Source organism: Triticum dicoccoides, chromosome 5A (genome assembly GCF_002162155.2).
Source record: "Triticum dicoccoides isolate Atlit2015 ecotype Zavitan chromosome 5A, WEW_v2.0, whole genome shotgun sequence".
Lineage (NCBI taxonomy): Eukaryota > Viridiplantae > Streptophyta > Magnoliopsida > Poales > Poaceae > Triticum > Triticum dicoccoides.
Window position 1 is genome coordinate 306,282,180 of NC_041388.1, and position 25,429 is coordinate 306,307,608.

Here is a 25,429-nt window from a genome sequence, read left to right on the forward strand (position 1 = left end):
CTTCACCTCCAAGCTGGGGGAACGAGCGCTGCCCTTGTTCAAGCTAATGAAGAAAAAGGGCCCCTTCGAATGGATTGAAGAAGCCGACAAGGCATTCCAAGATCTTAAGAGGTACCTTACTAGCCCACCAGTGATGGTAGCCCCGCGTCCTCGGGAGCCCCTGGTGCTCTACCTCGCGGCCACCCCCTACTCCGCTAGCGCGGCCCTGGTGGCGGTCAGGGAGGAGCGCTACGCCAAGGCCGCATCGACTGTCCGAACTGAAGCAAAGCAGAGACAGGAGGGGCTCGCGAAGGCCGCAACCGCAGCCGGAAAGGAACAACTGGATCAGGGGAACGCGCTCGGAGCAGGAGAGGCTTCTTCAGGCGACCAAGCGCTGGGGGCTCCGTCGTCTCAAGAGATGCCTCGACCACTGGAGAACACAAGCTACGCCAGCACCCTCAACCTCGTCGAGCATCCCGTGTACTTTGTCAGCACGGTACTACATGACGCAGGGGCACGATACCCCATGCCTCAGAAACTCGTCCTTGCGCTATTAGTGGCCTCACGCAAGTTGCGCCACTACTTCCAAGGCCATCCCATCAAAGTCGTCTCAGCATACCCCTTGGAAAGAGTACTCAGGAGCCCCAACTCAGCCGGGAGGGTTGCTGAATGGAACATTGAACTATAGGAATTTTAGCTAGAATTCAGTACGACCAGAGTCATCAAGGGAGCCGCACTTGCGGATTTCGTGGCAGAATGGGCAGAAGCGCTAGGTCTCGAGGCATGCGAAGACCGATCGCTTTCCCTGAGAAGTGAAGCACCGGACGGCTGGGTCATGTACTTCGATGGGGCGTTCTCCCGACACGGTGCGGGAGCTGGCGCAGTGCTCGTATCCCCTACCTACGACAAACTCTACTACGCCGTACCACTCTGCTTCCAGCACGGAGAAAAGGTCTCCAACAACATAGCAGAGTACGAAGGCCTAATAGCAGGCTTGAAGGCCGCAATTGCCTTAGGGGTAAAGTGCCTCATCATCAAGGGCGATTCACAGCTCCTCGTCAACTTCTCCAACAAGTTATACGAGCCAAAGGACGAGCACATGGAAGCCTACCTCGCTGAGGTTCGCAAGATGGAGAAACAGTTCTGGGGGCTGGAGTTGCAGCATGTGCCTCGCGGCACCAATCAGGAGGCCAATGACATTGCCAAGAGGGCATCCAGGCGGCTGCCTCAGGAGCCTGGTGTCTTCGAGGATCGGCTCTTCAAACCCTCGGCGGTGCTGTCACTGTCGAACACGGCGCAACCAAGGGAGGAGCTCCCTCAGCCGCCTGCCTCTGGAGCCTCGGTCTGTGGCCTGGCCTCAGGGGCACGCCTGCTCCTGGCGTTAGAGCCTCAGGAAGGGTGTTGGATCCCGGAGCTCAAGAACTACCTGATGCAAGGGACTCTGCCGGAAAACGAGGAGGAAGCGGAGCGTGTGGCGCGGCAGGCCACAGCTTATTGCATCAAGGATGGAGAGCTCTACAGGAAGTGACCAAATGACGTGTCCCTATGTTGCATTTCCCGAGAGCAAGGGAAGGAGCTACTGGCGGACATACACGGCGGAGACTCGGGCACCACTCGTCGTCACGGACCCTCATCGGCAAGGCTTTCCGTAGTGGATTCTACTGGCCCACGGTGCTCAGCGACGCCGTTGAGCTTGTGAGGGCTTGCGAGGCCTGCCAGTTTCACGCTAAGAAGATCCATCAACCTGCGGGGGGTCTACAGACTATACCCCTCTCATGGCCATTCGCAGTTTGGGGGCTGGACATTCTGGGCCCGTTCCCTTGGGCGCCAGGGGGCTATCGCTACCTCTATGTCGCCGTGGACAAATTCACCAAGTGGGCTGAGGTTTAAGCTGTCCGCACAATCCCGACAGGCTCTGCGGTCAAATTCATCAAAGGCCTCATGAGCCGATTTGGGGTGCCCAACCGCATCATCACCGACAATGGTTCGCAATTCACCAGTAATATCTTCAAAACATACTGTGCTAAGCTTGGAACGCAGATATGCTATGCTTCGGTAGCACACCCCCGGAGTAACGGCCAGGCCGAGTGGGCCAACGCGGAGGTCCTGAGGGGCCTCAAAGCCAGGACCTTCAAGAAGAAGCTGGAGGCCTGCGGCATGGGCTGGTACGACGAGCTCCAGTCCAAGTTGTGGTCAATCCGCACAACTGCGACCAAGCCGGCTGGCGAGACCCCATTCTTCCTCGTTTACGGAGCAGAGGCTGTTCTCCCTCACGAGGTCAGGCGTCGCTCCGCACGGGTCCTGGCGTTCGACGAGACGCAGTAGGACGCCATGCGGGGGACGGATCTTGTGCTGGGGGAGGAACACCATCGAGAAGCTGCGCTGCGAGCAGCAAGGTATCAACAGGCGCTGCGACGATACCACTGCCGCAACATCCGCCCCAGAACTCTTGAGGTAGGGGATCTCGTGCTCAGACGGGTTCTCTCCAGGGAGGGGCTGCATAAGCTCTCTCCCATGTGGGAGGGCCCATTCAAGGTTGTTCATGTCTCCAGGCCTGGCTCCGCGCGCTTGGAGACCACGGAGGGGGTACCCATCCAGAACGCATGGAACATTCAACATCTCCGGAGGTTCTATCCATGAGCGAGGCCTAGCGCCTAGGAAAGGCCTGGTGCCTGTGAAGAAGGCGAATGCATGCCTGTGAAGCTGCTGCGTTTTGGGAAAGGCCCGGTGCCTGTGAAGAAGGCGAATGCCTGTGAAGCTGCTGCGTTTTGGGAAAGGCCCGGTGCCTGTGAAGAAGGCGAATGCCTGTGAAGGTGCTACGTTTTGGGAAATGCCCGGTGCCTGTGAAGAAGGCGAATGCCTGTGAAGCTGCTGCGTTTTGAGAAAGGCCCGGTGCCTGTGAAGAAGGCGAATGCCTGTGAAGCTCGCCGCCTGTGACACTCTCATGTAATAATGAGTGGGGCTGTACACGCCCTGGAGTCTCCGGAGTGCCGCCCTCGGGCCTCGGGGGCTCCCGCCCACACCCAGTGGCAGCACTTAGCTACGCGCTGGTGAGAAGACGTCAAAGACTAGAATAGGTGCCGGACGCGGCTTTCCCATTTGCTTTCTGTAGTTGGCTTGTTTATTCCTGTTTGAAGTTTTATTGGAGTTGTTGACATTCCTGGCTTGTGACTCTTTATCTTTTTCACTCGCTTGCCTCGTTTTCTCTCGCACAAGTCTCGCGAGGGAGGTTCGCGGGTGCCCTCGCGAGTGTTTTCTGCCCCGATCGTTTGGAGCTTTCCTATCCGAGTCCTCTGCGGGAGCACCCCTCCTAGTCCATGCCTCACGGGCATCGCGACACGAGCGCAGGACCTGGGTCAATCGCCCCCACAACCAAGACCGAAAGTTACCCCTCCTACTGATCCTTGCAGGGCACAAAGCGCACGGCGAGGCCACGGCCTAAGGAGGCGAGGACTGCGTCAAGCCCCATCGAGCGAAAAATAATTCCCACACATGGGTGCACGGCGCGGAAACTCAGCGTAGAAATAGCGGAAGCAGCATGATGGTTAACATCAGCAATTCTAACACGCCCCCGCGGGGCCCTATACTACCTTTTATTTCTGCGCGGGAAAAGAAGGAAAGCAAAATGGGCGCGATCCGTCGTACACCAACCCACAATGAAGGTTCGAGCTGCTCCTGGGGCTCAGGAGGATCCCTCCTCTCGCTTCGCCGGGGCACGACGGCGGGCTGACCCACTACCTTCACCCAGGCAGGATGCAACAGCGTGGGGGCTGGTCGCGGCCACCGCTGGAGGAGCTGCTGCCTGAGAGGGAGTCGCCGAAGCTCAGCGGACCCCGAGCACCGCCGCCTATACGCCCGTCGCCGTCTTCATCCTGGTCGGTACCGGGGCTGGGCAGGCGGCCGCGGTCGTCGTCTTCGGGGCAGCTGTTGGAAATATGCCCTAGAGGCAATAATAAAATGATTATTATATTTCCTTGTTCATGATAATTGTCTATTATTCATGCTATAATTGTATTATCCGGAAATCGTAATACATGTGTGAATACATAGACCACAACACGTCCCTAGTGAGCCTCTAGTTGACTAGCTCGTTGATCAAAGGATAGTCATGGTTTCCTGACTATGGACATTAGATGTCATTGATAATGGGATCACATCATTAGGAGAATGATGTGATGGACAAGACCCAATCCTAAGCTTAGCTCAAAGATCGTGTAGTTCGTTTGCTGTAGCTTTTCTGAATGTCAAGTATCATTTCCTTAGACCATGAGATTGTGCAACACCCGGATATTGTAGGAGTACCTTGGGTGTGCCAAACGCCACAACGTAACTGGGTGACTATAAAGGTACATTACAGGTATCTCCGAAAGTGTCTGTTGGGTTGGCACGAATCGAGACTGGGATTTGTCACTCCGTATGACAGAGAGGTATCTCTGGGCCCACTCGGTAATGCATCATCATAATGAGCTCAATGTGATCAAGTGGTTGATCGCGGGATCATGCATTACGGTACGAGTAAAGTGACTTGCTGGTAATGAGATTGAACAAGGTATTGGGATACCGACGATTGAGTCTCGGGCAAGTAACGTACCAATTGACAAAGGGAATTGAATATGGGATTGATTAAGTCCTCGACGTCGTGGTTCATCCGATGAGATCATCGAGGAGCATGTGGGAGCCAACATGGGTATCTAGATCTGGCTGTTGGTTATTGACCAGAGAGGCGTCTCGGTCATGTCTGCGTGTCTCCCGAACCCGTAGGGTCTACACACTTAAGGTTCGATGACGCTAGGGTTGTAGAGATATTAGTATGCAGTAACCCGGAAGTTGTTCGGAGTCCCGGATGAGATCCCGGACGTCACGAGGAGTTCCGGTGGTCCGGAGGTAAAGATTTATATATAGGAAGTCCAGTTTCGGCCAGCGGGAAGGTTTCGGGGGTTACCGGTATTGTACCGGGACCACCGGAAGGGTCCCGGGGGTCCACCGGATGGGGCCACCTATCTCGGAGGGCCCCATGGGCTGAAGTGGCATGGGAACCCGCCCCTGATGGGCTGGTGCGCCCCACCCAAGGGCCCAAGGCGCCTAGGGTTGGAAACCCTAGGGGGCCGTTGCCCCCTGGTTGGAAACCCTAGGGGGGCGTTGCCCCCCGAGGGGGCATGCGCCCCCCTGGTTGGAAACCCTAAGGGGGCCGTTGCCCCCAGGGGCCGCCGCCCCCCTTTTAGATGGGATCTCCAAGGGGCATGCGCCCCCTAGCCCCTATATATAGTGGAAGGGAGGGAGGGCAGCCGCACCTTGCTCTTGGTGCCTCCCTCTCCCTCCGTAACACCTCTCCTCCTCGCTTGTGCTTGGCGAAGCCCTGCCGGGATCCTGCTGCATCCACCACCACGCCGTCATGCTGCTGGATCTTCATCAACCTCTCCTTCCCCCTTGCTGGATCAAGAAGGAGGAGACGTCTTCCCAACCATACGTGTGTTGAACGCGGAGGTGTTGTCCATTCGGCACTTGGTCATCCGTGATTTGGATCACGGCGAGTACGACTCCATCATCTCCGTTCACTTGAACGCTTCCGCTCGCGATCTACAAGGGTATGTAGATGCACTCCTATTCCCCTCGTTGCTAGAATACTCCATAGATTGATCTTGGTGATGCGTAGAATTTTTTTTAATTTCTGCTACGATCCCAAAAGTGGCATCATGAGCTAGGTCTATGCGTAGTTACTATGCAGGAGTAGAACACAAAGTAGTTGTGGGCGTCGATATTGTCAATTTGCTTGCCGTTACTAGTCTTATCTTGATTCGGCGGCATCGTGGGATGAAGCAGCCCGGACCAACCTTACACGTACGCTTACGTGAGACCGGTTCCACCGACTGACATGCACTAGTTGCATAAGGTGGCTGGCGGGGTGTCTGTCTCTCCCACTCTAGTTGGATCGGATTCGATGAACTGGGTCCTTATGAAGGGTAAATAGAAATTGGCAATTCACGTTATGGTTTTGGCGTAGGTAAGAAACGTTCTTGCTAGAAACCTATAGCAGCCACGTGAAAACTTGCAACAACAATTAGAGGACGTCTAACTTGTTTTTGCAGCAAGTGTTTTGTGATGTGATATGGCCAAAGGTTGTGATGAATGATGAATGATATATGTGATGTATGAGATTGATCATGTTCTTGTAATAGGAATCACGACTTGCATGTCGATGAGTATGACAACTGGCAGGAGCCATAGGAGTTGTCTTTATGACCTGTGTGTCAACATAAACGTCATGTAAATACTTTACTTTATTGCTAAAGTGTTAGCCATAGTAGTAGAAGTAATAGATGATGAGACAACTTCAAGAAGACACGATGATGGAGATCATGGTGTCATGCCGGTGACAACGATGATCATGGAGCCCCGAAGATGGAGATCAAAGGAGCAAATGATATTGGCCATATCATGTCACTATTTGATTGCATGTGATGTTTATCATGTTTTACATCTTATTTGCTTAGAACGACGGTAGCTTAAATAAGATGATCCCTCGTAATAATTTCAAGAAAGTGTTCCCCCTAACTGTGCACCGTTGCGAAGGTTCATTGTTTCGAAGCACCACGTGATGATCGGGTGTGATAGATTCTAACGTTCGAATACAACGGGTGTAAGACAGATTTACACACGCAATACACTTAGGTTGACTTGACGAGCCTAGCATGTACAAACATGGCCTCGGAACACAGAAGACCGAAAGGTCGAGCATGAGTCGTATAGAAGATACGATCAACATGAAGATGTTCACCGATGTTGACTAGTCCGTCTCACGTGATGATCAGACACGGCCTAGTTAACTCGGATCATGTTATACTTAGATGACTGGAGGGATGTCTATCTGAGTGGGAGTTCATTTAATAATTTGATTAGATGAACTTAATTATCATGAACTTAGTCTAAAATCTTTACAATATGTCTTGTAGATCAAATGGCCCACGTTGTCCTCAACTTCAACACGTTCCTAGAGAAAACCAAGCTGAAAGACGATGGCAGCAACTATACGGACTGGGTCTGGAACCTGAGGATCATCCTCATAGCTGCCAAGAAAGATTATGTCCTAGAAGCACCGCTAGGTGACGCACCCGTCCCACAGAACCAAGACGTTATGAACACTTGGCAGACACGTGCTGATGATTACTCCCTCGTTCAGTGCGGCATGCTTTACAGCTTAGAACCGGGGCTCCAAAAGTGTTTTGAGAGACACGGAGCATATGAAATGTTCGAAGAGCTGAAAATGGTTTTTCAAGCTCATGCCCGGGTCGAGAGATATGAAGTCTCCGACAAGTTCTTCAGCTGTAAGATGGAGGAAAAGAGTTCTGTCAGCGAGCACATACTCAAAATGTCTGGGTTGCATAACCGCTTGACTCAGCTGGGAGTTAATCTCCCGGATGGCGCAGTCATTGATAGAATCCTTCAGTCACTTCCACCGAGCTACAAGAGCTTTGTGATGAACTTCAATATGCAGGGGATGGAAAGGACCATTCCTGAAGTATTTGCAATGCTGAAATCAGCAGAGGTGGAAGTCAAAAAGGAACATCAAGTGTTGAGGGTGAATAAAACCACTAAGTTCAAGAAAGGCAAGGGTAAGAAGAACTTCAAGAAGGACGGCAAGGGAGTTGCCACGCCCGGTAAGCAAGCTGCCGGGAAGAAGCCAAAGAATGGACCCAAGCCCAAGACTGAGTGTTTTTATTGCAAGGGAAGTGGTCACTGGAAGCGGAACTACCCCAAATACTTAGCGGACAAGAAAGCCGGCATCACGAAAGGTATATGTGATATACATGTAATTGATGTGTACCTTACCAGTACTTGTAGTAGCTCCTGGGTATTTGATACCGGTGCGGTTGCTCACATTTGTAACTCAAAGCAGGAGCTGCGGAATAAGCGGAGACTGGCGAAGGACGAGCTGACGATGCGCGTCGGGAATGGTTCCAAGGTCAATGTGATCACCGTCGGCACGCTACCTCTACATTTACCTACGGATTAGTTTTAAACCTCAATAATTGTTATTTAGTGCCAGCTTTGAGCATGAACATTGTATCAGGATCTCGTTTAATTCGAGATGGCTACTCATTTAAATCCGAGAATAATGGTTGTTCTATTTATATGAGAGATATGTTTTATGGTCATGCTCCGATGGTGAATGGTTTATTCTTAATGAATCTAGAGCGTAATGCTACACATATTCATAGTGTGAATACCAAAAGATGTAAGGTTGATAATGATAGTCCCACATACTTGTGGCACTGCCGCCTTGGTCACATAGGTGTCAAACGCATGAAGAAGCTCCATGCAGATGGACTTTTAGAGTCTCTTGATTACGAATCATTTGACACATGCGAACCATGCCTCATGGGTAAAATGACCAATACTCCGTTCACAGGAACAATGGAGCGAGCAACCAACTTATTGGAAATCATACATACTGATGTGTGCGGTCCAATGAGTGTTGAGGCTTGCGGTGGCTATCGTTATGTTCTCACCCTCACTGATGACTTGAGTAGATATGGGTATGTCTACTTAATGAAACACAAGTCTAAGACCTTTGAAAAGTTCAAGGAATTTCAGAGTGAGGTTGAGAATCAACGTTACAGGAAAATCAAGTTCTTGCGATCAGATCATGGGGGAGAATAGTTGAGTCACGAATTTGGCACACACTTAAGAAAATGTGGAATAGTTTCACAACTCACGCCGCCTGGAACACCTCAGCGTAATGGTGTGTCCGAACGTCGTAATCGCACTCTATTAGATATGGTGCGATCTATGATGTCTCTTACCGATTTACCGCTATCATTTTGGGGCTATGCTTTAGATACTGCCGCATTCACTTTAAATAGGGCTCCATCGAAATTCATTGAGACGACACCGTATGAATTGTGGTTTGGGAAGAAACCAAAGCTGTCATTTCTAAAAGTTTGGGGATGCGATGCTTATGTCAAGAAACTTCAACCTGAAAAGCTCAAACCCAAGTCGGAAAAATGCGTCTTCATAGGATACCCTAAGGAAACCATTAGGTATACCTACTACCTCAGATCTGAAGGCAAGATCTTCGTTGCCAAGAATGGATCCTTTCTAGAGAAGGAGTTTCTCTCGAAAGAAGTAAGTGGGAGGAAAGTAGAGCTTGATGAAGTACTGCCTCTTGAAGCAGAGAGTAGCGCAGCTCAGGAAAATGTTCCTGTGGTTCCTGCACCGGTTAGAGAGGAAGTTAATGATGATGATCAAGATACTTTGGATCAAGATCCTACTGAACTTCATAGGTCCACAAGGACACGTTCCGCACCAGAGTGGTATGGCAACCCTGTCTTGGAAATCATGTTATTAGACAACGGTGAACCTTTGAACTATGAAGAAGCGATGGCGGGCCCAGATTCCGACAAATGGCTAGAAGCCATGAAATCCGAGATAGAATCCATGTATGAAAACAAAGTATGGACTTTGACTGACTTGCCTGAAGATCGGCGAGCCATAGAAAATAAATGGATCTTTAAGAAGAAGACATACGCGGATGGTAATGTGACCATCTATAAGGCTCGACTTGTCGCTAAGGGTTATCGACAAGTTCAAGGGGTTGACTACGATGAGACTTTCTCACCCGTAGCGAAGCTGAAGTCCGTCCGAATCATGTTAGCAATTGCTGCATTCTATGATTATGAGATATGGCAAATGGACGTCAAAACTGCATTCCTTAATGGCTTTCTTAAGGAAGAATTGTATATGATGCAGCCGGAAGGTTTTGTCGATCCTAAGAATGCTAACAAGGTGTGCAAGCTCCAACGCTCAATCTATGGGCTGGTGCAAGCATCTCGGAGTTGGAACATTCGCTTTGATGAGATGATCAAAGCGTTTGGGTTTATGCAGACTTAAGGAGAAGCCTGCGCTTGCAAGAAAGTGAGTGGCAGCTCTGTAGCATTTCTCATATTATATGTGGATGACATACTGTTGATGGGAAATGATATAGAATTCTTGGAAAGCATAAAGGCCTATTTGAACAAGTGTTTTTCAATGAAGGACCTTGGAGAAGCTGCTTATATATTAGGCATCAAGATCTATAGAGATAGATCGAGACGCCTCATCGGTCTTTCACAAAGTAGGTACCTTGACAAGATATTGAAGAAGTTCAATATGGATCAGTCCAAGAAGGGGTTCTTTCCTGTATTGCAAGGTGTGCGATTGAGCACGGCTCAATGCCCGACCACGGCAGAAGATATAGAAGAGATGAGTGTCATCCCCTATGCCTCAGCCATAGGGTCTATTATGTATGCCATGCTGTGCACCAAACCTGATGTAAACCTTGCCGTAAGTTTGGTAGGTAGGTACCAAAGTAATCCCGGCAAGGAACACTGGACAGCGGTCAAAAACATCCTGAAGTACCTGAAAAGGACCAAGGATATGTTTCTCGTTTATGGAGGTGGCGAAGAGCTCATCATAAAGGGTTACGTCGATGCTAGCTTCGACACAGATCTGGACGACTCCAAGTCACAAACCGGATACGTGTATATTTTGAATGGTGGGGCAGTAAGCTGGTGCAGTTGCAAGCAAAGCATCATGGCGGGATCTACATGTGAAGCAGAATGCATGGCAGCCTCGGAGGCAGCACAAGAAGCAATCTGGGTGAAGGAGTTCATCACTGACCTAGGAGACATACCCAATGCGTCGGGGCCGATGACTTTGTTCTGTGACAACACTGGAGCTATTGCCCTTGCCAAGGAGCCCAGGTTTCACAGGAAGACCAGGCATATCAAGCGTCGCTTCAACTCCATTCGTGAAAGTGTTCAAAATGGAGACATAGAAATTTGTAAAGTACATACAGACCTGGATGTAGCAGATCCGTTGACTAAACCTCTCCCTAGAGCAAAACATGATCAACACCAGAATTCCATGGGTGTTCGATTCATCACAATGTAACTAGATGATTGACTCTAGTGCAAGTGGGAGACTGTTGGAAATATGCCCTAGAGGCAATAATAAAATGATTATTATATTTCCTTGTTCATGATAATTGTCTATTATTCATGCTATAATTGTATTATCCGGAAATCGTAATACATGTGTGAATACATAGACCACAACACGTCCCGAGCCTCTAGTTAACTAGCTCATTGATCAAAGGATAGTCATGGTTTCCTGACTATGGACATTAGATGTCATTGATAACGGGATCACATCATTAGGAGAATGATGTGATGGACAAGACCCAATCCTAAGCTTAGCTCAAAGATCGTGTAGTTCGTTTGTTGTAGCTATTCTGAATCTCAAGTATCATTTCCTTAGACCATGAGATTGTGCAACTCCCGGATACCGTAGGAGTACCTTGGGTGTGCCAAATGTCACAACGTAACTGGGTGACTATAAAGGTACATTACAGGTATCTCCGAAAGTGTCTGTTGGGTTGGCACGAATCGAGATTGGGATTTGTCACTCCGTATGACGGAGAGGTATATCTGGGCCCACTCGGTAATGCATCATCATAATGAGCTCAATGTGATCAAGTGGTTGATCGTGGGATCATGCATTATGGTACGAGTAAAGTGACTTGCCGGTAACGAGATTGAACAAGGTATTGGGATACTGACGATCGAGTCTCGGGCAAGTAACGTACCGATTGACAAAGGGAATTGAATACGGGATTGATTAAGTCCTCGACATCGTGGTTCATCCGATGAGATCATCGAGGAGCATGTGGGAGCCAACATGGGTATCCATATCCCGCTGTTGGTTATTGACCGGAGAGGCATCTCGGTCATGTCTGCGTGTCTCCCGAACCGGTAGGGTCTACACACTTAAGGTTCGGTGATGCTAGGGTTGTAGAGATATTAGTATGCAGTAACTCGAAAGTTGTTCGGAGTCCCGGATGAGATCCCGGACGTCACGAGGAGTTCCGGAATGGTCCGGAGGTAAAGATTTATATATAGGAAGTCCAGTTTCGGCCAGCGGGAAGGTTTCGGGGGTTACCGGTATTGTACCGGGACCACCGGAAGGGTCCCGGGGGTCCACCTGATGGGGCCACCTATCCTGGAGGGCCCCATGGGCTGAAGTGGCATGGGAAACAGCCCCTGATGGGCTGGTGCTCCCCACCCAAGGGCCCAAGGCGCCTAGGGTTGGAAACCCTAGGGGGCCGTTGCCCCCCGAGGGGTCATGCGCCCCCCTGGTTGGAAACCCTAAGGGGGCCGTTGCCCCCAGGGGCCGCCCCCCCCCCTTTTAGATGGGATCTCCAAGGGGGCATGCGCCCCCTAGCCCCTATATATAGTGGAAGGGAGGGAGGGCAGCCGCACCTTGCTCTTGGTGCCTCCCTCTCCCTCCGTAACACCTCTCCTCCCCGCTTGTGCTTGGCGAAGCCCTGCCGGGATCCTGCTGCATCCACCACCACGCCGTCGTGCTGCTGGATCTTCATCAACCTCTCCTTCCCCCTTGCTGGATCAAGAAGGAGGAGACGTCTTCCCAACCGTACGTGTGTTGAACGCGGAGGTGCTGTCCGTTCGGCACTTGGTCATCGGTGATTTGGATCGCGGCGAGTACGACTCCATCATCCCCGTTCACTTGAACGCTTCCACTCGTGATCTACAAGGGTATGTAGATGCACTCCTATTCCCCTTGTTGCTAGAATACTCCATAGATTGATCTTGGTGATGCGTAGAATTTTTTTTAATTTCTGCTACGATCCCCAACAGCAGCACCCAGCACGGCGACCGTCTTCCCCGAACACCCTCACGTAGAGGGTTGCGTCGCCATCAAACCTGACGTGCAGGGTGCACCACCGGCCCAGACCACGCGCGCGGGCAAACGTTTGCCAGCCGCAGGTCAGGGCCCCATTCCCAGACACGGAGACCTCCAGCGAAGCCCAGGAAGCCATGCTGCAGCAGCCGTCTGCCTGGAGCCAGAAGCCGCATCGGGCGCTGGCCGACAGATCACCTACGGAGAAACGGGGGAGCTGGAGCCGGGTGCTGGTTGGGTCCGCTGACCACACGACGAACTCCGGCAGCACCTCCGCAGAGCGAAAGCGTGGCCTAGGGGGCGCACAGCCACGGCATGCCCCCATCGGCGGCCAGGCGCTCACCATCGCGCAGGGAACCGCCTCCATGGCCGCGGGAAGCCACATCGGGGACCGTGGAATACTTGCGAGGGCAGCCTCGGCCACGCTTGGTTGGGGGGAGTCAGGCCCAGCCTAGAGGGCCTTTCCTTTCTCCGCGGCCGAGAATCTCTTTGGAGCCATGGGAGCGGCGAGTAGCCAAGAAGAAGAAAAGGAGCAGCAAGAAGGGACAGGCTGAGGGGACTCGCGCAGCCCCGTACTTATAGCCGGAGGAAGGCCAACCACCGAGCACCACGATCACAGGTAATCATGACCGGTTTCTCTGCATGCAGGGACTTATCAAGTCGTGCGGTCGCCGAGGCATCATGGGGAAGCGCAGACGCCCACGTCCAATCAATCGCCATGCGGCGCCCAAGGCCGCAGGCTGTTGTGGCCCGCGGCGCTTCGCGCTCGCCCCTTCGCTCCCCTACTGGGCCAAGCCCGGGCGTGCCTTGGGCCCAGGGGCTACTGTCGGCGTTCTGGGAACGGGGGTCCCCAGACTTGCCTGCCTGCAGCCTGCGGCATGGCTCAAGTGGGGGCCCAGCGCGGCCCATCTTCATCAGCTCAAGCTCAAGACCCTCGCGAGGGGCCAAGCCTCGCGGGGTGGACGACAGGAAGCTTCCTCAGAGGCAGCCTCACCAGGCAGGCTCACGAGGAGGCGGAGAGATCAAGGCGGGGATTCCTCGCGAGGAGCCCGTGACGCAAGCCATGACGATCGATACCAGGCGGGCGCCGGCCAGCGCAGTGTCCTTGTTTCCCCTTTGGTGCAAAGGGGGCAAGCACATGCCAAGGCATTGGGCAAAGGTTACCATTCCGGTGCAACGAGACCAAGACCAACAGAGCGGCAGGACGGAGGTCACCGTGGAGCCCAAGACGGCGTCATCACCAGTGCTTTTGGCAGCCGAAGACCGCCTTTGGTCAGGATAGCCTGAACTGTATGTTCCCCTTCAAAATGGCCAATTGTTGGCGCCCTTCCCGCTCATTATTTGGGGAGAGGCCCAGGGCCTCTATAAATAGAGCTAGCCACCATAGAGTAGGGGACATCAAGAGGGAGAGACAGCGAGAGATCTGGTAGAAACCTAGCAGAGAAAGGAAGAGGCGACTGAACTCACCCTAGTAGTTCATCGCACCAGCTCAAGAACACCACTCTCGGGGCTGTTCTTCCCTTGTACTATTCATCATCAGCCCCGTGAGGCAATCCACCACACCACACACTAGAGTAGGGTATTACACCACAACGGTGGCCCAAACCAGTATAAACCTCGTATCCCTTGTGTTGTTCGTTGTTTTCTAGCTTAGATCACGCGGGGAGATTGGACGTAGATCGGTAGGGGAGAGATCTCCGTGCGCACCCCAGTGTTTGAACCTCAAGGGTCTGCCGGAACCCGAAATCTGACAGATAAAATTAATACTACATGACATGCATAATGTGAAAATTATATCATTGAAAGCTCCTTTCACATATGAATTTGATGATGTGCTTTGTGTAAGTTGCATGTCATATATTATTGCTCTAACATTTGGTCAAAGTTAGCCTCGAAAAATGCATTAGGCCCTATATAGATGGAAGGAGGGAGTATAAGAACTACGTTTTATAATGAGTGTAAAAATATTGATTTGACATTGTGAATGTTGACACATTGTGGAATAGTTTTTGAAGTCTGCAAAAGTACTCAACTAGTGCTGTCGTTCTCCACAAAAAAATGTGTTTACCAATGCATGCATGAACTCTAGTTACTCTAACCCCCCTCTCTTCTTTAATTATTTGCCACATCAGCATGTTTTCTATTCCTGTGTGCATGATACCAGCTAAGATACCACCATTATGGCCAGCCTTAATCATCGCATGCAATAATTTAGTGCACCTTGAAATATGAACATGTGTGGGGTGTGTTTGTTTTTGATGACTTGAGACTATACCTAGCCCGGCATGCAAGATGACTTATTATGCACCGTTCCCCATACCTGCAGGAAGCCCGTACATCTCCAAATTTTTTCCTCTCCATGTGTGGAAACAATATGCCTGCCAAACTCTCCTTCTCCCTCCAACGGTCACACCACTCCACCCCGTGTGAAAAAATCTGCATGTGTTGGGGGTTGGGTGCGACATATGCCAAAGGATGGCTTATCATGGTGGGGCCGAGTAGAATGTCGCTGGTGCCTGGAAACGGGATGAGGCATAGAGATGCATGCCGACGAATCTTACCCAGCTTCACGGCTCTCCGGGGAGATAATACCCCTACTGCTGCTCTACGGGGTCTCCGCATGATCACCATGGCAAAGTGTTTACACGATTGCTCCTTGAGTTGTTTCCTGGAGGTTGGAGAAGGCAAGGCTAGCTCTCTCCTTCCTGTATGGTCTGGTCTAGTGCTAATGGATTCCAACCATTTGCATGGGTGCCCTGGGGGGTTTATATAGGCCTACCCCCCAGGGGTACAATGGTAATCCGGCTGGACGGGGCCCAGCCGTCAGTGCCTCTGGCCTCCGTCTTCTCCGCCGACTACTGGGGCCCGCCGACTGGTGGGCCCCGCCGACTGGCCCGGTACGGAGCCGACAGGCCGCGTCCAGCGCAGGCGGGTCTTGCCGGCTGCTGATTACTGTAGCCGTGCTTCTAATGATGCGGGCTTCGTCATGGAGTCGTGGCAACTGCCCCGCCGCCTGGCGGGCGATCACTATTGCCACTCTCCGTCACATCTGGTTAATGGCACATGGGCCCCGAGGGAGGAGCCGGCCGACTCTCGGGGGCCGACTCCTGATGGGTCCGACTTGTGGCGCACTTGCCATCTTCTAGGATTCCGCTGGCCGGTGGGACCCGCCGCCCAAAGGTTGTACAGACACGCTGTCGTGGGCGCAGGATTCGGTCCACCGGTGCCGATGTCAGGGCCAGCATGGCAACAGTGCCACACCGCATGGAGATCTCCGCGGATCCACGTACTGTGACCATGCTTGCCTTTGGAAAGGGGTGGGAGCAGTCTTCACTGTAGCCACTCCCCTGTCCTGTCCCTCTTGATGAGGACATGGGGTTTTGCTGGAGTCATGGGCCGACTCCCCAAGGCTGGCTTCTTGGGAAGTCGTCAGTCAGGAGTTGGTTCGTCCTGAAGTCATCCCTGGGACTCGGCCGTGAGTGGCTAGTCGGTGGCCTTGCCGCCGACTCCTCAGAAGGCGGCTCTTTGTCCTGGGGTCTTGACGGGCGCAGCCTGCCCCGATGTCTTGAAAGGTTCTGGGACTCGGGTTAGCCTACCCATGGCGCATTACTCTGACAGTAGTCCCCGAAGCTGATGAGGCGCCGCGGATGATCGGCCGAGGAGCCTCGGCAGTTTCTCTTTCTGGGTGCCTGAGACATGTATCTTGCTTGACTTCTGCCGGGCCGGCTAGAAGGAGTCGGACTCGCCCAACTCTGACTCGCACAATATTTCGAATGTCGCAGCGGGATCCAAGTAGCGTGTTGGCTAAGCCTCCAGTCCGCCGCCCGTTCCGGGCCTGTCACGTGATAACACGCGGCCGGGCCAGTCTGCCAGCCTACGCGCGTGACGGGACAGGCCCGTAGGTGGGGCCCGCCACTATCGTGCCTCGGCGCCCGAGCGGATCCGCTGTGGCCCAGGTGGACGGTTGGGATTCCCGTGGAGTTACTGTGTGCAGTAACTTTGTCGTAGAAACGTGGGGGTCGTGGGGCCATGGGCGCAGTAAATCCCACGACCGCCCCCTCGGCTTTGCAGTCCATGAGGCTATAAGTATGGGGAGGAGGGGGCACGGCAGAGCACACGCGCCCCTCCTTCCCTCTACTCCTTGCTCTTCTCCTTCTTCTTCTTCTTCGCTCCGCCGTGCGCCCAAGCGTTGCCGAACGCCACGGCGATCAGCTCACAATGAGTTCTTCTTCTGCCTCCGCGCCTCCCTCAGTGCATTCCGGCACCTGGGACGGCTCAGAAGTTCAGGACGACCACATCGAGTTCCTCCGCAAGACTCGTCGGCTCCCCGGCGAAGATTACTTGCTGGTGCGTCTTGCACCAAGGGGGAAGATCTCTCCGGCGCCGGAGGAGGGCGAGCGGGTTATCTTCCGCTCGCACTGCCTGAGCGGATTGGGGCTGCCGGTGAGCAGCTTCTTCCGCTCCTTTCTGGAGTTCTACGGCCTCCAGCCGCACCACCTCATGCCCAATACGGTGGTGTTGCTGTCCGCCTTCATGGCCTTGTGTGAAGGCTTCCTCGGAGTCCTCCCCACCCTCGAGCTCTGGGGGGAGTTCTTCTTCTGCAAGCTCGGCAGCCAGGCTGCAGGCGTGCCGGCTCAGTGTGGTGCATTCATCGCCGTGCGGAGGTTGGGGGCCGACAACCCCTTCCCCACCATCAAGCTGATAAAGTCGGTGAAGATGTGGCAGCGATCGTACTTCTACGTGAGGAGCATCTTTGCGGGGGGCGATTGGGTCAACCTGCCGGCCTTCGAAGCCGGCCCGCCGGCTGGGAGCTTGCCCAACTGGTCGTTCCGGGCCAAGTCGCTGACGCTTGCGGGAGCCGGAGCCGTCACACGACTCCGAGTGCTGACACAGTCGGAAGGCCTGACTGGTCCGGACCTGCTGGCCGCCTTCGTGGTGCGCCGAGTTCTCCCGCTCCAAGGCCGCCCCCACATGATATGCCAAATGAGCGGGCGCCGTGACCTGAGTCAGATGTGCACCAAGGACTTGCCTCACGAGGAGGTGGCCTACATGGTGAACTACCTCTCAGACAGCAAGCTGCTAGAGGACTGGCAGTTCGGCAAGGAGCTGTACTCCCGCGCCAACCCCCCACCTACAGTGAGTTGCCCTTTCTTTCTTTCTTCGAGTTGTCTTCTTTCTTGCCGAGTCTGTTTGGTGCGACCTGACCAGTCAGCTTTGGTCAGAATCCCCTCCTCCATCCACCAGCCGGCACCTCGGGGCCGGCCCGTGAGTTCCTTGCCGACCGGGCGGAGAGCGACGTCGATGACCCCGATCTGGGGGCGGCGGCTTTGGAAGACGACGCCGAGGGAGGAGGCGGCCCGTGGCTCAGGGCCAGTCTAGAGGACTGGCCTGAAGATGATGAGGAGGTCGCCCCCCGCCCTCGGCCAGGAGCCAGCCATCCCGGCGCGGGCTCTTCTGCCGCGTCGGGTGCTCTAGGCGGCGGGAAGAAGCGCAGGGCCGTGCCAACTTTGTTCGGCAGTCGGCCGAAGAAGCCCAAGAGTTCGGCTGCGGTGACCAAACTGGACAAGGCGGCCGCGAAGGCCATCCGCTTCCGCAAGGAAGTGAAGAAGCCGCCGCTCGTCTCCGCGTGAGTATTCCGTCTTGACACTTTATTCTTTCTCTGTAGCTTTGTCTGAGTCTTTTACTTGCTTCCCTCGCTTCAAGGCTCCCCTCACTCTTGAGAGGGTTGCCCCCGCCTCCGTCATGGGGTCAGCGGAGACGTCCGCCACCACTCGGCGGATTGACCCCGCTGCTGACCTCCGGGAGGCGACGGAGCAGAATGCGCAGGAGAAGCACAACGAGGATGAGACCGCCCGCCTGGAGAAGGTGGAGGCCAATAAGGCGGAGGCCTCCGCCAAGAAGAAACTGGCGAAGGCCGAAGTCGTCGCCGCAACGAAGCGGCAGGCTGAGGAGGCCGTGCACCGCCAATCGGCGGTGTTCGTCACCCCGCTGAACTCTGCGCCGCCGCCTCCAGAGTTCACGGGGCAGACTGGGGAAGCCGGCGGCGAGGACCCCATCATGGAGAGGGAAGGCGGCGGCTCCTCCACGCCGGACGTGATCGTTCCGCCGCCACCTCCGCCGCCGTCTGGGAGCACGCAAGGCGAACATCCGGCGGATCCGCTGGTACCGCCGACTGAAGACGAGGCCGTGGCGAGGCTACTCCTTCAAGTCGGCTCGCCAACGCGTCGCCGTCTTGAGAAGGCGACTTCGGCGCCACGCCCCCTGGAGACCGGCACCGCCAGCTCGGCGATCCCAGACGCTAAAGCGACGAGCGCCGCGCCCATTGGGTGGGTGCGAGGAGGCGGCACAGGGCTGCTGAACCAGGTGCTTCTGGACATCCAGACGAAGCTGCGAGTTGAGGGCGACGCGATCCAGAATTGCACCAAGGCATACCTGGCGTCGCGAGCAGCCGTCCGGGTATGCTTTCTCTTTGGTCCTCTTTTTTTTCTTGTTTTTGTTCCTCTCTGTGGGGGCGCGCCAGCGCACCCACTGGGTGTAGTCCCCGAGTTTCGGGTCGGCTGCTGAGCAGGCGGCCAGGCGGCAGCTTAGGAAGCAGCAGACGGATTCGGAGGGTCGGAGGAGGTGGCAGCGTCAGGCGTTGGGGCGGCCGGCTGGGCAGTCTCGACTTGATTGCCTCCGGTGGCAGTCGGCTCGGCCGCACGCGACTCGTTGCTGGAGGCGCGGTCGAGCTGAGGCTGGCCGTCCGCTCCGTCTTCTGGTGCTTCTGTCTCGCCTCCGTCCTCCGCCTCGCCTTCCTTCTCGACGCTGGAGCCGATCACCTCCGCCAAGTCCTCGCCGTAGTCTGGGTTCATCCCAAACCACTCCGGCGGTACCTCCTCGCCGTCTTCAGACCGCTCGGGGACGAAGATGCTGGTGTAGGTGTACTCGGCGATCGCCGCCGCATGCTTGACGAGGGTGTCTTCCGTGGCTGACCGGAGTGTGGCCAGCCGGTCTAGATCCAGCCCCGGATACCACGCCTTGACGAACTCCAAGGCCCGGCGCGCTCCATCTTGGGCCGAGAAACCTTTCCAGGCTTCAAGACGACCAGCCGCGACCTCCAGCCAGTCGGCAGTCCGACTAGGGGTGCGCGGAGCCTGCATGTCCGGCCACAGGGCAACAATCGCCTAGGCGCCGACATGTTGAAGCCGGCGCAGTATCCGGTGCATCGGCCGAAGGCGAGCCTCGATGCTCAGGATATGCTCATCAAGGGTTCGGGGGGCGTCGGCGGCGATCTCTGCACCTTCCGCCCTCCGACCTTCACGGTCAGCCTCGTTGGCATGGATGGCGGCCTGTGAGTGCCCAGGGAAGAAGTCTGCCAAGACGGAAGAAACAAAGAAGCAAGTCAAAAATCAGGAGTCGACCCGACTTATAATCGGTAGCTCGAAAAAAGAAAGTAAAGAAACTCACCATCAACAATGTCTTCAATCTCATGGAAGCCGGAGGCTAGAATTGCCTCCTTGTCAGTCCAGGAGGAGAGCTCGCTCGCGAACTCGGCCAGGAGGGCGGTTTCCGCCTCTTCCGCCTCCTTCTGCGTATTCGCAAGTAGCTCCCTCTGCTCTGCCAATTGAGTGGCCAGCAGAGCGCGCTCTGTGGCGAGCTTGCTGCACTCCTCCCCCTTAGCGCGCAACGCGGAGTTGGCTTCGCTCAGCTGCTGTTGAAGAACAGCGTTGGCTTCTGAAGAGAAGGAAGAAAGAAGGCGTTAAGTCATCAGTAAAGAAGGTCGCTGGGGAGATCCGGCCCAACTGCTCAGCAGTCGGCCCAAATCTCGGGGACTACAGCCCGCGGGTGCGCCAGCGCGCCCCCGCAAAGAAGAAAAAGGACTCACTCCGGCTCTCCGACAAGTCGGCGGTCCGCTTGCCCAGCTCTTCAACGTTGCAGTTGAAGGCAGTAACACGGAGGTTGTGGTAGTCCTGCGGAATTCTATCTTTTCTTGCTGATTGCTCTTTTGGCTTTTTCCTTGTCGCTTTCCCTTAGTTGCCTGTCTTGCTAGTTGGACAGCCGCTCTGCGGACTGCCGTTGGATCAAATGCTTGGCTACTTTGGGAAGGCAAGTACTTAGCCATTTTAGAATTTTTTTAGCAAGTTGAATAGAAGGTGGTGAGCCGACTGCTTAATAGTCGATTTGCGAAAAGAAAAAAGGAAGGCTGGAAGCCGGCTTAAGCTATGTTTTATGCTTTGAGTCCTTGGCCATTTTTCATGCGAACGCCCATTCTACCTTACTCCTGCCCACCGTACAGTCACTCTGCGAGCTGCGGCTTCTGACAGGAGATGGCTTAGGCGCCACACACTACTTGTCCGGCTGCAGGAAGCATTTCATAGTGCAAGGCGGCAAGTCCCCGGGCCGACCTATGGAGCCCGGTGCCAAGCGGCAATCAAAGAGTAACATGCTCGTAGGCATAGCTTTTATCATATAGACAAAAGAGGGCAGTCCCCGAGCTCGTCTCGGGGGGCCCGAAGTCTTGGTACTTTAATACAAAAGGTAGCATGGTACATACTGCATCAACTGTAAAATCTTCGGAGGAGATTTGCATTCCATGGCCGCTCCGTCTCTTTGCCGGAGTCGTCCCTCTTGCGTGCTCGGGGCTTCTGAGCGTCAATCAGGTAGTAGGAGTCGTTGCCCAATACTTTGCTGATGATGAAAGGGCCTTCCCAAGGCGCCGACAGCTTGTGCTGGCCGGCTGTTCGCTGGATCAGCCGGAGCACAAGGTCGCCCTCTTGGAAAGATCACGGCTTGACCTTCCTGTTGTAGTATCGACGCAGGCTCTGCTGGTAGATGCTAGACCGGCTGAGTGCCAACAGCCGGCCCTCTTCCAGCAGATCAACACCGTCTTGACGTGCTTCTTCTGCTTCCTCCTCAGTGTACATGGTGACTCGCAGGGAGTCGAACTCTATGTCCGTTGGGATGACGGCTTCGGCACCGTAGATGAGGAAGAAAGGCGTGAAGCCGGTTGACTTGTTTGGAATCGTGCGCAGACTCCAGAGGACGGCTGGCAACTCATCGAGCCAGCAGCCAGCCGAGCGCTCCAGAGGCTCGACCAGTCGGGGCTTGTTGCCAGACAGGATGAGGCCATTTGCTTGCTCCACCTGGCCGTTTGACTGTGTATGGGCGACGAACGCTAGGTCCAGTCGGATGCCCTGTGTTGCGCAGAAACGGGCCAAGGCGCCTTTGGCAAAATTTGCGCCGTTGTCGGTGATGATGTTGTGTGGTATGCCGTATCGAATTGTCATATCGGAGATGAAAGTCACGGTAGTCGGACCATTCAGTTTCTTGATTGGCTTCGCTTCTATCCACTTGGTGAACTTGTCCACTGCGACAAGTAAGTGGGTTAAGCCACCTCGTGCCGTCTTGAATGGTCCCACCATGTCTAGACCCCAAACTGCGAAAGGCTAGGCAATGGGGATGGTCTTGAGTGCAGAAGCCGGATGGTGCAGCTTGGAGCTGAACTTCTGGCACCCTTTGCATTTTTGGACCAATTCCTTGGCCTCTTCTAAGGCAGTCGGCCAGAAGAAACCGTGTCGAAAGGCTTTCGCGACGAGTGCTCTTGAAGCCGCATGGTGGCCGCACTCGCCTTGATGGATGTCTTTGAGAATTGCTTGGCCTTGCTCTGGCTCTACGCAGCGCTGGTAGACACCAGTGACGCTGCGCCTGACCAGCTCCCTATTGACTATGGTGTAGGCTGCCGCTCGGCGTTGTACTTGCCGAGCTGAGGTCTCATCAGTCGGCAGCTCTTTGCTCACCAGGAATTTGAGGATGGGCTGGGCCCATGAGGGTGCTGCTATTTCTTTGACTGCCAGAACTGCGACTTGGACGAGGGCGGCTGGGCTGGGAGGCGGCGAGTTGGAGTCAACAACCGCTTGCTGGGTTAATGAAGTCCCCAGGCCGACTGGCGCGGCTCTTGGGCCGAGTTTTGGAGTCTTCGAGCTCGCCACCGCAGTCCCCGGGCCGGCCTTGACAGTGGTAACTTTGGAGCCATCTGCCAAAATCCCCGTACCGTCTGCCGGGGCTCTGGAGTCGGATCCGACTTCTTCGGGAGGAGCTGGCACGAAGATGGAGTCTGATTCTGGTGAAGGCTTGACAAACGGCTTGAGGAGGCGTTGAAGGGCGACGCCGGATGGTATTGCTTGGCTGGTAGAGCCGATTCGTGCCAAGGCGTCTGCTTGGTCGTTGTTTTGCCGCTGCGGCGCCTCCGTGATGCAACCGGCCTCGTTCTGTGCGGCAGCCGCGTCGAGGAGCCGCTGGACTCGCTCCATCATCAGGCGGCGCTCTTCGCCCTCGAAATTGTCCAGCTCGTCCGCCGCCGCCTGGGCGGCTCGAATGTTCTCCGCAGGGGTAGCGTACACAGGGCGGCTTGCCCCGAACAGGTTGGCGATGGCTACGCCGTGCTGCTAGACCGCGCCAAGGCGGCTGGGCCACGCTGGGGCCAGCAAGCCGCCAACAGTGCGATCCATCTCTCGCTGGTAGGCTTCTGTCAAGCGTCTCATGCTAGCCAGGTTCTTTGCACCTTCGACCAGCTGAAGGCGGCGCGCCTCCAACGTCTCCGCGTCAGCGTCTTCCGGAATGGGCGCAGTCAGGTCTTGCAGCGCCACGCCAAGTGGGTCATGCGCTCCTCCGCCGGGGAACTCGTCATGATTGATGACGAGCACCTCGGTGACGGTGCTTCCGCCGCTCTCCGCACGAGGGAGAGGCTCATAGTACACCACCACATTAGTGGGGAACGCGTCGAGCGACGCGGTGTCGGAGTTGACCAGCATCGGGTCAGTGGAACCTACAGACTCCAAGTCCATGGCAGGCTCGCCGGCGACGTGGAGTTGATCGAGGAGGCCCGCGAGGAGGCTCTCGGAGCCTCCCGTGCATGCGTCGGATGCAGGTTCGTCGGAGATGCGAACCTCGCCGACAAGTTCGGCGAGGCGGCTAGCTGCGCAGGCGATCTCAACGCCGTGCAGCGTGTCGGCGCAAACTCCGTCTGGTGTGCCTGGCTGGCTGCGCTCGCCAGGGAGGAAAAGGGTTCCCGTCCAGAACAGGTCTCTGGACGACGGTGCACCAGGCCCCACGGTGGGCGCCAAATGTCGGGGGTTGGGTGCGACATATGCCAAAGGATGGCTTATCATGGTGGGGGCGAGTAGAACGTCGCCGGTGCTTGGAAACGGGATGAGGCGTAGACATGCACGCCGGCGAATCTTACCCAGCTTCAGGGCTCTCCGAGGAGATAATACCCCTACTGCTGCTCTACGGGGTCTCCGCATGATCACTATGGCAAAGTGTTTACACGATTGCTCCTTGAGCTGTTTCCTGGAGGTAGGAGAAGGCAAGGCTAGCTCTCTCCTTCCTGTATGGTCTGGTCTAGTGCTAATGGATTCCAACCCTTTGCATGGGTGCCCTGGGGGGTTTATATAGGCCTACCCCCCAGGGGTACAATGGTAATCCGGCTGGACGCGAGCCCAGCCGTCAGTGCCTCCGGCCTCCGTCTTCTCCGCCGACTGCTGGGGCCCGCCGACTGGTGGGCCCCGCTGACTGGCCCGGTACAGAGCCGACAGGCCGCGTCCGCCGCGGGCGGGTCTTGCCAGCTGCTGATTACTGTAGCTGTGCTTCTAATGACGCGGGCTTTGTCATGGAGTCGCGGCAACAGCCCCGCCGCCTGGCGGGCGATCACTATTGCCACTCTCCGTCACATCTGGTTAATGGCGCGTGGGCCTTGGGGGAGGAGCCAGCTGACTCTCGGGGGCCGACTCCCGACGGGTCCGACTTGTGGCGCACTTGTCGTTTTCTGGGATTCCGCTGGCCTGTGGGACCCGCCGCCCAAAGGTCGTACAGACACGTCGTCGTGGGCGCAGGATTCGGTCCACCGGTGCTGATGTCAGGGCCAGCATGGCAATAGTGCCACGCCGCATGGAGATCTCCGCGGATACGGCGTACTGTGACCTTGCTTGCCTTTGGAAAGTGGTGGGAGCAGTCTTCACTGTAGCCACTCCCTTGTCCTGTCCCTCTTGATGAGGACATGGGGTTTCGCTGGAGTCACGGGTCGACTCCCCAAGGCCGGCTTCTTGGGAAGTCGTCAGTCAGGAGTCGGTTCATCCTGAAGTCGTCCTTGGGACTCGGCCGTGAGTGGCTAGTCGGTGGCCTTGCCGCCGACTCCTCAGGAGGCGACTCTTTGTCCTGGGGTCTTGAGGGGCGCGGCCTACCCCGATGTCTTGAAAGGTTCTGGGACTCGGGTTAGCCTACCCATGGCCCATTACTCCGACAGCATGCATGACTCTCCTCCCCCCACACTCGTCCAATCCGTTGTGACCAGCAATATTTCCACCCCTTCGCTCCCCCGTAATTTACTCCAACAAATATGCCCACATAGCTGTTACTTAACTGCAGGTGCATTCGGTCACTGACATATGGGCCCAACAGGGGTCTGGCCCACATCTCAATGACGCAACTGGACCGGCAGTTAAGTCAGTGCAGCTCAGTCCATATCTTACGTAGGTGTGCCATTGCTCGCTATAAATACTGCGCCTCCCACGACATCGCTATCTCCTCCCCCTCACATTCACGTTCATCGCTATCTCCTCCCCTCCCTCTCACGTCGACTACCATGGCATCGCCCCTCCCAAGCCCTAGGAGCCCCTCGCTGCATCGCACGAAAGGTCACACATCGCCGTTCCGTTCCTCACCGCCACTAGTCGAGGAG